Source organism: Sinocyclocheilus grahami, unplaced genomic scaffold, assembly GCF_001515645.1.
Source record: "Sinocyclocheilus grahami isolate Dianchi unplaced genomic scaffold, SAMN03320097.WGS_v1.1 scaffold2044.1, whole genome shotgun sequence".
NCBI classification, from domain to species: domain Eukaryota; kingdom Metazoa; phylum Chordata; class Actinopteri; order Cypriniformes; family Cyprinidae; genus Sinocyclocheilus; species Sinocyclocheilus grahami.
The window spans coordinates 41,036-53,582 of NW_015507223.1; positions in this window are offsets into that span (position 1 = coordinate 41,036).

Consider the following 12,547-nt stretch of genomic DNA (forward strand, 5'->3'; position numbering starts at 1 on the left):
GCAGAATTATGTTTAATGACAAAGAGTTGATGTATTTTATGAGAGACTGTTTTGTTCTCGACCTAACACAAATAGAACAAAATATATTGAAAAATATATGGAATAACTGGAATTAAGATATTAAACAAGGTAACTGTGTAGGGCAAGCAAGCTACTGCCAAACCAACAGGGGCAGGTTTATGCAGGAAGCTCAGCTTTTCCAAATGTAAACATCTAAAATTAATAAATAATAATAATTAATAAAAACATTTTTTCACAAACTCTGTTGTGTATTTTCTGGTAATCCAATTAACATGCAGAACATTCACATTTAAATTGTCTTTTTGCAGTTTAATATTCACAGACAGTCTATATATATATATCGCGGAAATAATTGGGCCCTACTAATGTAGCAAACTAATATGATAACTCATTGTGCGAGTAAAAGACGGGGACATTGTTGTTTATTTACTTAGCATTGAGTCTCTCCAACTAGATGACAATGTAGCGTTAAATCACCATTCAACAGACTCAAGCCACCACCGCACTGCCGTCTATTGGACTGCAGAAAGATACTAACTTTTCAATCTGCTATGTTACTGACTGTACTGACGAACTATGCTGACACCGTGTCCGAGCCGCAACAGAACGCGACAAAGCTACTGTTGAAAATCATCTGAACTTTGTGTCAGCACGTCATAAATAGAACGAGGCATCAGTTTACTGCATCCAGTGTAGACAACATCCATTCATCATATCATCATGCAAAACTAAGAATTAGAATCACTGTAATGTGACGATCAAATATAGGTGCGGACGGATAATTTGAAGCAGCGGACTCGGGTGCAGTTTGAGCTCATCTGCGCATCTCTACACTACACTGACCTGGGTCTCCAGTAGCAAATAATGGACAAACTAAGTAATTACACCATTCAGAAGCATTTAATCTGCGTTATATGTTCTGTAAAAAAAAAAGTTAATATCGGTGGCATATTCACCGATACTGATATATCTGCGACCGGCTCATATTGGCCGAAAATATCGGCTAAACGATATATCGGTCGGGCTCTATTTATTTCACGTGTTATTGCGATTGTGTTGGCTCTCGTTTTCAGCTGTTTCGTCCACAACCATTAAAGTATTCGATTTCTACAGCGACTCATTTGGCGCACATCTGTAAATCGCATTCACCGGTTCTAACTCTATAGCGACACCAACTCTATAGCGGTTTGCCCGAGCATTGCAATTATTTCACATTTACTAGAATTTAACCTTTGCCCAACTCCTTTTTACATCTGTCCTGTGCGCGACATATTATTTATTCTTTGAGGGAGCATTGGATTACAGTATCAATATTATCATCCTGATTAATAAAACCTCTCTATTTGTGGCCCAAAAGCAACCACTCAGCTCCTCCTTTACCCCGTCCTGCCACACATGAACTGTTCTGAAAACCGGTGTACTCTTCCTAAATGCGGACCTGTAGACCGGAATTAACTGGATGGATTTATGCTCTGAGTTTAAAAGAGGAGGTCTGATCTTATGTGCTTCTTTGATGTCACCATAGCATTCGTCCAATATTTTGTTTTTCCATGAACCATTACAAACATATTGCTGATTGCTTTGTGTGTTTTAGACAAACTGATGTAGACAGCAAACACACTGCATGACTACTTAATTAACTAACCAAACATGGGTGTGCACATTTAACCAGGAGACTTAACTATGAATTCTGCTTTGTAAAAATGAAACTATTTCTAGCCCCAGATGTGAGCGAGAGCTAGAAAATCTATAAATTATTGTACAATATGTGCTATTTCCACTTTAAGCACAATATCTGAAAATTGTCTCCTGATTTAATGAGGGAACATCTTAGGGATTTCATAATGATATAAGAGTTTGGTTTATTGTTTTGGCTTCATATGAAAATATGATACACAATTCAAAATTGCAAAAAGTGCCCCACATTACCCCAGTCCACCCTACTACTACGTGAGTCAAAAAATATTTCTAACGAGAGTTTCTTCAAGTGCACAAACACGTAAAGAAAAGTTCATTCATTCACATTAATAAGGTAAGACAACTCTTACAAATAAGCATGTTTTTTTCACAGTAATGATGGTTTAACTAAATGTTGCAGTAAATCCATAGTCACTAAAAAACAAGTGTGCTTTAACTGAAACTCCCATTTTTGTAGTAAAACACAATAATAATAAAAAAGGGTTCATAGTATTTGTGCTGACTCATTTATTCTGTGGGAGAAATAATTAGGCATGATTCTATAAAGAATATTTTGTTTCCAAAATTTAGAAATTAAATGTTTAATTGTGAAGTCAAACTAATTATTATTAACCTCAGCAATAAGATGTTGTTTAAACATGGGAGGCACGTACATGTATTTCATTTATAAAATATTTTATAGTTATTTAAAATATATTACATATATTTAGAAGAAAGTATTATATATAATATTTTTATCATTATTGTTTTTTATTCGTGGTGTTGGTAATAGTCTTTACAAATAGAATTTCTGTCTTCTGTTTCGTCTGTATTTGTATATAAATTAATGTGATAGTTAATAAATGTGATTGTTGCTTTAAATTTGTTACATTTTGTTTGATATGATTTTGAATGACTAAAAGCATGCCATTTGATTAGCCACTCAGCTATGCATAGATCAGTTTCAGTAACCGTACATATTTTGTAAAAGTTTGTTTAATAACTATAGTTAATACATATTACTTAAGCAAAACCAAGACTAGACTATGGGAACACACAATGCAACCGGTTAAACTCTTTTGAAATCAAACTGTCTGCATCATTGTGTAGGATGAGAATAACTCCATAGCGCCATCTAGCGTCCATGTTGTATATGTTTAAGTGTTGGAGATTATTACTGAATGAATGAAGTGTTGTCAACAAGGTCTGTATTGTCTGAAACCCCAGCCTCAGCTCATGTGAGATCATGTGGGTTTGTTCAGTGAACAAAGAACTGTACTTTCCTGCTGCACACAAAAGTGAAAGGATCGAGAGCTAAACTTGTTTTACTTTATTTGTTTTCTAAGAAGCTTATTGAACTCGTGGTCTGTCTGGAGATGGTGGAGGTGGAGGGACGTCCAGCACTGCGAGGTAAGAACACAAATGCTGTAAATTAATCCAGAACAAGATTGAGTCTGATGTCAGAAAAATAATACGTGAAACACAGCCATGGCATCATGTACCGAAAGTAGAGTCATTTGCCAGGGGTTTTTCATGCTGAGATTTAATCATCGAAGGCCATCATTAAAAACACTGGTTAATGAACTGAGATTGCCTGTATTTGTAATATTTCATATATTTTATCATTATTGCAATGCTTGAGGAAGTTCAGTGTTTGTATCAGTGTCCATTAAGATTCATATTGAGGAATATGTGATCTGTTTAATTTATAATATGTAAACCATCAGGGGCCCCATTGCTCTGAAAGATCATTTAAGTAGCGCATTACTATTTAATGTAAACATGATGGTAAAATGTATTTTTTATACTTGGTGATCAAAACTGTCCCTTTTGAGCAGAATAGAAGAAAAAACCCAAGAACCTGATGCAAATGAGCAAGAAAAGGTATGTTTTTTGTCTTTTTGAATTATTTATATCTTGACAAACCATGCAATGCATACATTACTCAGTTGTTCTCACTGCCAGCTTCATGTGTTTTGTCTCTTTTTATTTTTTATTTTTTTTAATGAATGCAATGTCAGGGGCCTCACAAGGTTTTTCTTAGGGCCCCCAAAAGTCCAAGACCGGCCCTGAGAAGCAGTAAATAAGCCTCGTTACACACAATAAATTCGCAGCCCTTGCGTTTGTTGAATACAAAAATATTTGATGCAAAGGCACTAAGATGTAAATGTAGATTTAAAAATAATGGAGCAAATTTAAGTAGGTAAAGATGGATTATGGTAATATGTAAACATTAAAGAGACAAAATAACTCCATATAGATTTTGTGCATTATGTAGACTGAAAAAACTCTAGACTTTTGCTGCTTGTTCAGTTTATTTAAAATGAGTTAAAGCAACACAATTCTGAACATTCTGTCTCAATTTCGTTGTTCAATCCACTTTAATATGTCAAACTGACTCCAAACTCAGGTGAGTTTCAGCTGATAAATGTCTGATTATTCACTAATAAAATTAAAAGATTCACTGTTTTAATCACATGAAAGAAGAATGTGTTGGGACTAAAGAACTGCAGCAGAAGACTGAAGGAATGATGGCGATGTTCATCAGCAGAAGTGACAGCATGGACAGTCTCATCAACTGTAAGTGGATGTCTATTACTTCAATAATAATACATGCACGTTTCTAAGTGATAGTCCCTGATATCTGTCAGCCAATCAGAATCCAGTATTCAGACAGAGCGTGGTATAATCAGATTGGTGATTGGTCATGGATCTTTCTGATGCAGTTTCAGCAGAAGATCCAGATGAGACTGATGTGACTCCTGAGAGGAAAGACCAGATCAGGCCGGTTCTGCCGGGAGAAACTGGATCTGGGAAGAATGGCACTATAAACAGCATCATCATCATCAATGAAACCAGTGAAAGGTTTCTGAATTAATGTAAACTCATTAAAGTCCTGTCTGGATGATAATGAGTCTGCCACCGATTTCCCACCAATCAGGAAAACTGAGGGACTCTTGTGTGAGATCATTTCATTGTTTGTCATCTGTGTATTGATTTGAGTTGCTTACCGCAGTAGTTGCTGGGTTTATTTGTTTTGTTTGTTTTTGTCATTTAAATGACTATGCATTAATTTGTCATGTGTGTGTGAGTGTACCTGGTATTTATCACATTATGGGGACCAAATGTCCCCACAAGGATAGTAATACTAGTAAATTTTGTAGAGTTTCGTGTTCTTCTGAGTTAAGTTTTGCCTAACGCTGTTGTGCCGTCTAAACTTCAACTTCAGACCACAGCTCTGCAATATCCATTGCAGAGTTGATGTTATATGGCTCGTTCAATGACTCGCCGGCCGTCTCAGTGATCAGCCGTAAAACAGCGATTCTGTCCAAATTCCCTTTAAAATCTTAAATGATTCCCTTTGAGCTAAATTGACTTGTTTCCCTTACAGTAAATATGCACTAAGTTTCCTGTAATGGGTAGGTTTAGGTGTAGGTTTAGGGGTAGGGTTGGTGTAGGGCAATAGAATATACGGTCTGTACAGTATAAAAACCATTACGCCTATGGAGAGTCCCCACTTTTCACAAAAACAAACCTGTGTGTGTGTGAGTGTGTGTGTGTGTGTATGTGTGTGTGTGTGTGTGTGTGTGTGAGTGTGTGTGTGTGTATGTGTGTGTGTGTGTGTGTGTAAAATGGTGTAGTTTGAGGACAGAAACACACTCACCTCTGATAGCCAGCTATGACAAAGTAATTGGTGGAAGAAATATTGAGTTACTTTAGTAAAGCACTTTCAGTAACTTCTAACACTGCTTTGAGGAAAAACTGCATGCATTTAAACCCTTAAGTAAAAGTATTATCTTGCATACTGTAATGTACTTAAGGTATGAAGAGTAAAAGTTTTTTATTCAACAGAATTGTTTTTTTTATATATATGATGGTCTTACATTAATATTGCTGCACTACTGTGTATGTTGCATTTTACTTCTGAGCTCAAGGTTGTTACTTACTTACAGTAAATACTTTACTGTTGGGAAGTTTAATGTACAACAGTGCATCATTGTAAAAGACCATGCTTTTGTGGTGTAGCTGTCCTATGAGGAAAAGAAAAAACTCAGTAGCTACTTCTCATTTGTACATGAATACTTAATGTATTTCGTTACACTCCACCACTTTGTTATTTTGCAAATGAAACAAAGAAAGTTTATTGCTAGAATATTAACAAATAGTTGCTAACTACAGCTGAATCCGAAGCACTCGGACCGGTCTAGCTTGTTGAACATGAGTCTGATTCCTCTCAAACACCTTATGGAGATTATTAAAGCATCATTTCTGTAACACGACATTCAGACACACAAATCTCTGTAAAGCTGCTTTGAACTTATATGCATTGTGAAAAAATATAAATGCAACAAACTCCTCGCTCGGTCTCCTTATTTCTTCACATTCACACAGTTTTAAAGACTTCATTCACTCCGAGTGAAGCGATTCAGGTTTTATTGATCAGAGACGGAGAGTGAGGCGTCAAATCTCCAGTCAGACTCTCACTGATGACGTCTGATCTTCCTGATTATATTCATACACTTGCTATCAGTAGTGTTCATGTATTAGCCCAAAAATGCAATAACTTCTTTATTAGAAGCGTGCTTTCTTCAATTCAAAGAACCTCCCTAAAGCACCTGATAACTTATGGACCTTTCCTCACAAACTCTTTATCCCATTGCACTCTATTGTAAAACTCTTGATAGAAATTACTCGTGTAATTTACTTTGGAGCAGGGTTTTCCAGAATGCATCTTCTTTGTTCCTTTTGTAATATTGAAGAGGAATCAATTCTACATCTGTTGTATCATTGCCCATTCACAAAGTCTTTTTGATCAGAAGTTACCATGGTAGTATTCCTTTGATGTATTTGATCTATTTATTTACATTTTTTGTGTGTAATCGTTACTTCCTACCCTGGTATAATACAGTGTTGGATGCATAAAAATGATCTACTTTAGGTATTTAGCACAGAAAATTAGCACAAGGAATGTAAATATTTTAATTTGTTCATTAACTAAGGGTGGTTTATGCATGAAAGACAATTATTAAAGTAATGATCAACATTTTCAAATAATTACATATTAATTTAGCTGCTGTCTATCTGCAATTGATATTACAAAATAGTTATTCAACTCACTCACTTCATAAAAGCTTTTTGCTTTTTCTGTTCTAAACACCTGCGGTTTGGTGGATGTGTCTCTGACAAGCGCCAGGTGCAACAAGTCATTTATTTTACATTCTCAGGTTCAGCGTTAGTTTGAAATAAAAGTTTGTTTAACACTAGAAATTGAGTCTCACATTATTTACATTTTATTCACACACTAAACATTAATGGTGAACATTTTTGACTTTATAAAATGATTCTCTCAAGTCTTGGCGATTGGCCTCTATTAAACAATAAAGAACGCAAGACATCTTTTTCTTATACACAGCTTATCATTTAATGAATCGACAGCCTATCAGTTAATCTCCAGCATGTTTTACACTAAGCAATACTTTTGGATTGGACTATTTTTAGAGATTACACCGAAAAAAATGTTTGTTTTATGAGAGAAGTCACAGACTTTTTGTGACAGGTGTGATTCAGTTTATGGCAGTTCTCATTCATTCCTATTGGATCCGTAAACGCTCTCAAGTGGCCAAGACAGCAAGTGTGGGTATTACAACAAATTACATGCTATTCATGCTATTACAACAGCATGGCTTCGTAGTAGAAGAGTCCAGATGCTGAATTGCCCTGCCTGCAGTCCAGATCTTTCACCTATAGAGAACATTAATGATTAACATCATTAAACGAAAATACGTCAAAGACAATCACAAACTCTTCAGCAGCTGGAAACCTATATCAGGCAAGAATGGGACCAAATTCCAACACCAAAACGCATAACCTCGATGCCCAGACGTCTTCAAACTCTTTTGAAAAGAAGAGGAGAAGCTACACCACGGTAAACATGCACTCGTCCCAACTATTTTGAGACCTGTAGCAAGCATCAAATTTGAAATGAGCTCATTTTGTGCATAAAATTGTACAGTTTCTCAGTTTAAACATTTGTTATGTTCTATTGTGAATAAAATATTGGCTCATGTGATTTGAAATTCTTTTAAGTTTTCATTTTATTCAAATTTAAAAAACGTCCCCAACATTTCCGGAATTCGGGATGTATGTGCCAGGAAGGAGATCCCAGAATTCCAGTTGCAAAACCAACCAAACCCACCGGTATACATGCTTTCACATAAGGATCATAATCTTTAAATATCATACCTAGCCTTGAGCAAACCACAAAAAAGTCAGGCTAGATTTGTTTATAAATATGATTATAAGTATTAAAACATTTGATTTTTTTGTTTGTTTGTTTTTTGTAACAGTTAGTGGTTATTTTTGAAACATAACTGCATTTTAATATATTTTAAGTAGCTTGTGATCAAAATTATTTTTTTTTTCATCTGTAACCTAAAACATTCTGATCCTCATGCAACAGGTGAATTGTTGCCTTTCTCCGCTATTCCACATTTCTGGGCAGAAGGTAATATGGGTATGATTAACAAACCTGTTTAACAATAACTAATAATGATAATACATGATGCTTGTCTTTTTTTCAGGGCAAGTATGTTCATGTTGTCAGTGCATATGTAGTGGCCACTTGGCAACCACCTGGGAGACTGACTGTGTATCCATGTTCAGGTTTATATACTGTATAATTCTGTTCTATGGGGGGAAAAAACTGTTCTGCGTTCCAGTTGACGTTTGATGCATGCGACTAAAAACATATTTGAGTTATTCTTTAAACGATAGCTGCTCCCTGGTTCAAGTAACAGTGTCATGTTTAACTACTCATAATAGTAAGTCTGTCTTGCTACTGTCTATACCTACAAGAAGGTTAAGTGGTTCAACACTGAGTTCTTGCAATAAAGATGATGCATCATGGAATTTTGATAGTGCATAAGGAAAATGTTTTATTTTCCAGGATGTTCCTGCAGTCTGCATTCTGTGGACTGCGATGTATTCATGCTAATGGTAGCTAGTTACAGTGGTTTTGTTTCCCCATCACCACATTCATCTTGGGTAAAACCCCACGTGCATAGTAACTGTCATCAAAACACATCAGGCTAATCCCAGTGAAAAAAAAGATTTATACACATTTTCGGGTATTGTCTAATTAACAGTTTGATTTGTATTCAGAATTGTTAAAAATGTGTTATCTGTTTGGCAGTATGCACTTTATATAGCGCTTAACTGGGAGTTTGACATCACCCAAGCCTCTTCTCAGTATTACTAATTCATCTCTATCTCTAGGTCATCTTCCAAAACAGTTTAAGATGGCAGTTATTAAGCCTCTCATTAAGAAACAGCAACTTGATCCAAATAAAATGAGAAATTACAGACCCATTTCAAGTCTTCCGTTTATGTCTAAAATATTAGAAAAAGTTGTCCACTCAGTTGTACTCCTTCCTGCAAAAACATATCTATGAAATATTTCAGTCTAGATTCAGGCCCCATCATAGCACAGAAACTGCGCTCGTTAAAATTACAAATAACTTACTTCTAGCTTCTGACCAAGGATGTGTCTCAATACTAGTTTTACTTGATCTTAGTGCTGCATTCGACACTATAGACCATGACATACTCTTAGGCCGACTACAAAATTACACTGGTATTCAGGGACAGGCCTTACGGTGGTTTAAATCGTACTTAGCAGACCGTTACCATTTTGTCTACTTAAATGGTGATGAGTTAACATCAGTAAATTATGGGGTGCCGCAAGGATCCGTGTTAGACCCTCTGTTATTTTCAATATACATGCTGCCACTTGGTAACATTATTAGAAAACATGGAATTAGTTACTGCTATGCCGATGATACACAGTTATATATTTCATCACGACCAGATGAAATTTCTAAACTATCCAAGTTAACAGAATGTGTTAAAGATATAAAACATTGGATGACCAGCAATTTTCTTCTATTAAATTCAGACAAGACTGAGGTATTACTTATTGGACCAAAAACCTGCACACAGAATCTCTTAGCATACAATTTGCAACTAAAAGGATGTACTATGTCATCATCTGCAGTTAAAGACCTGGGTGTCATATTAGAAAGCAACTTATCTTCCGAAAATCATATTTCATGTTACAAAAACAGCCTTATTCCACCTTAGAAACATTGCCAAGCTACAGAACGTGTACTAGATTACTGTAATGCACTACTAGCTGGATGTTCTGCATCTTCAATAAACAAGCTACAGGTAGTCCAAAATGCAGCTGCTAGAGGTTTTACCATGTCAAAAAAAATATGATCATATTACCCCAATCATCATATCTACACTGGTTACCTATTAAGTTCTGTATTGATTTCAAAATATCGCTACTGACCTATAAGGCACTAAATGGTTTAGCTCCTGTATATTTAACTGATTGGTTTAAATCGTACTTAGCAGACCGTTACCATTTTGTCTACTTAAATGGTGATGAGTTAACATCAGTAAATTATGGGGTGCCGCAAGGATCCGTGTTAGACCCTCTGTTATTTTCAATATACATGCTGCCACTTGGTAACATTATTAGAAAACATGGAATTAGTTACTGCTATGCCGATGATACACAGTTATATATTTCATCACGACCAGATGAAATTTCTAAACTATCCAAGTTAACAGAATGTGTTAAAGATATAAAACATTGGATGACCAGCAATTTTCTTCTATTAAATTCAGACAAGACTGAGGTATTACTTATTGGACCAAAAACCTGCACACAGAATCTCTTAGCATACAATTTGCAACTAAAAGGATGTACTATGTCATCATCTGCAGTTAAAGACCTGGGTGTCATATTAGAAAGCAACTTATCTTCCGAAAATCATATTTCATGTTACAAAAACAGCCTTATTCCACCTTAGAAACATTGCTAAGCTACAGAACGTGTACTAGATTACTGTAATGCACTACTAGCTGGATGTTCTGCATCTTCAATAAACAAGCTACAGGTAGTCCAAAATGCAGCTGCTAGAGGTTTTACCATGTCAAAAAAAATATGATCATATTACCCCAATCATCATATCTACACTGGTTACCTATTAAGTTCTGTATTGATTTCAAAATATTGCTACTGACCTATAAGGCACTAAATGGTTTAGCTCCTGTATATTTAACTGATATTTTTATGCCCTATAATCCATCACGCTCTTTAGGGTCACAAAACTCTGCCCTTTTAGTAGTACCTAGAATATCTAAGTCCAATAAAGGAGGGAGATAAGTTTCCTATCTGGCTCCTAAACTCTGGAATAGTCTTTCTGATAATGTCCAGGGCTCAAACACACTCTCTCTGTTTAAATCTAGATTAAAGACACATCTCTTCAGCCAAGCATTCGCATAATGAATCTCAATCTCACCCTTGTTCACAGATAGATCAGATAAAAGTCACAAACATATTTTTTGCTTTAGACGTTATGAACAGCAGCTACGCTAATTCTTTTCCATTTGCCTTTCTGTTCCTACCCCGGGATGCCCATTTCGAGGTAACGAGATTAAACCAGCTACGACGTGGATCCAACCTCACAGAAATAATTCAGATGACCCAACACCTGTGAAGAGATAATGCTGACCCCTGCGAGGACCCCAGATGACGCCAACTTGAACAACATGCACAGCTGCCCAATTTTATCGATATTGTAATAGGGGCAGTCATGGTCGGACTTGTAACCCGAAGGTTGCAGGTTTGAGTCTCAGGTCCGGCAGGGATTGTAGGTGAATATCCAGCACTCTCTCCACCTTCAATACCACAACTGAGTGCACTTGGATGGGTCTACATGCAGAGCACAAATTCCAAGTATGGGACACCATACTTGGCCACACATCACGTAACATAACCATCATCCCTCCCTGCTTAAAATCATCCCTGTTCCTATACAGTAGCAGCCACGAATAACTTTGAATGATTGCAGACCGGTTGCAGTAACACCAGTAATCATGAAGTGCTTTGAGAGATTGGTCTCACAGCACATCAAATCCAGCCTGACCTACAGCAGTTTGCATACAGAGCAAGCAAGTATCAGATTTGGCCCCCAGCTCTTCTCCAGCATCCCGCTCAGCACTGGCGATCCACAAGGCTGTGTACTGAGCCCTCTACTCGTTCTACCAACACCATCATCAAATCTGCAGACGATACTACAGTGATTGGACTCATCTCAGGAGAGGATGAATCAGCCTACAGAGATGAAGTCCAGAAACTAGAGGAGTGCTGCTCTGATAACAACACCTCCAAAACAAAAGAGCTCATTCTGGACTTCAGGAGACGCTGCATTGAGCCCCACTCTACATCAGCTGGACTGAGTGGAAAGGGTCCACACCTTCAAACTCCTGGGAGTCACATATCCGATGAGCTCTCTTGGTCTGTTACACCTCAGCAACAATCAAAACGGCACAGCAACGGCTGCACTTCCTCAGAGTGCTCAGAAAAAACAGCTTGGACTATGAGCTGCTGGTGTCCTTTTGCCGCTCCACCATCGAAAGTGTGCTAGTGTACTGCATCTCGCTGTGGGAGTCCAGTTGCACTGCAGCAGACAAGAGAGGAGAATCAACGCAGCCCAGAAAATCACTGGCTGCTCACTGCCCTCCCTGGAAATCATCACTCGCTCCCACGTCTCTCAAAGGCCAAGAACCATCAAGGAGACGTCACACCCAGGAGAGCACCTGTTCAATCTGCTGTGCTCAAGAAGTCGCTACAGATCCTTAAGAACAAGGAGCGCTCGCTTACAGGACAGTTTCTTCCCAGGTACTGTCAGGACTTTAATGAATGCACTAAATGTGGCGTGTCAATGTGCAAGACTATATCTGGTCACTAATCACTACTGCCACTTATTCCATTTCA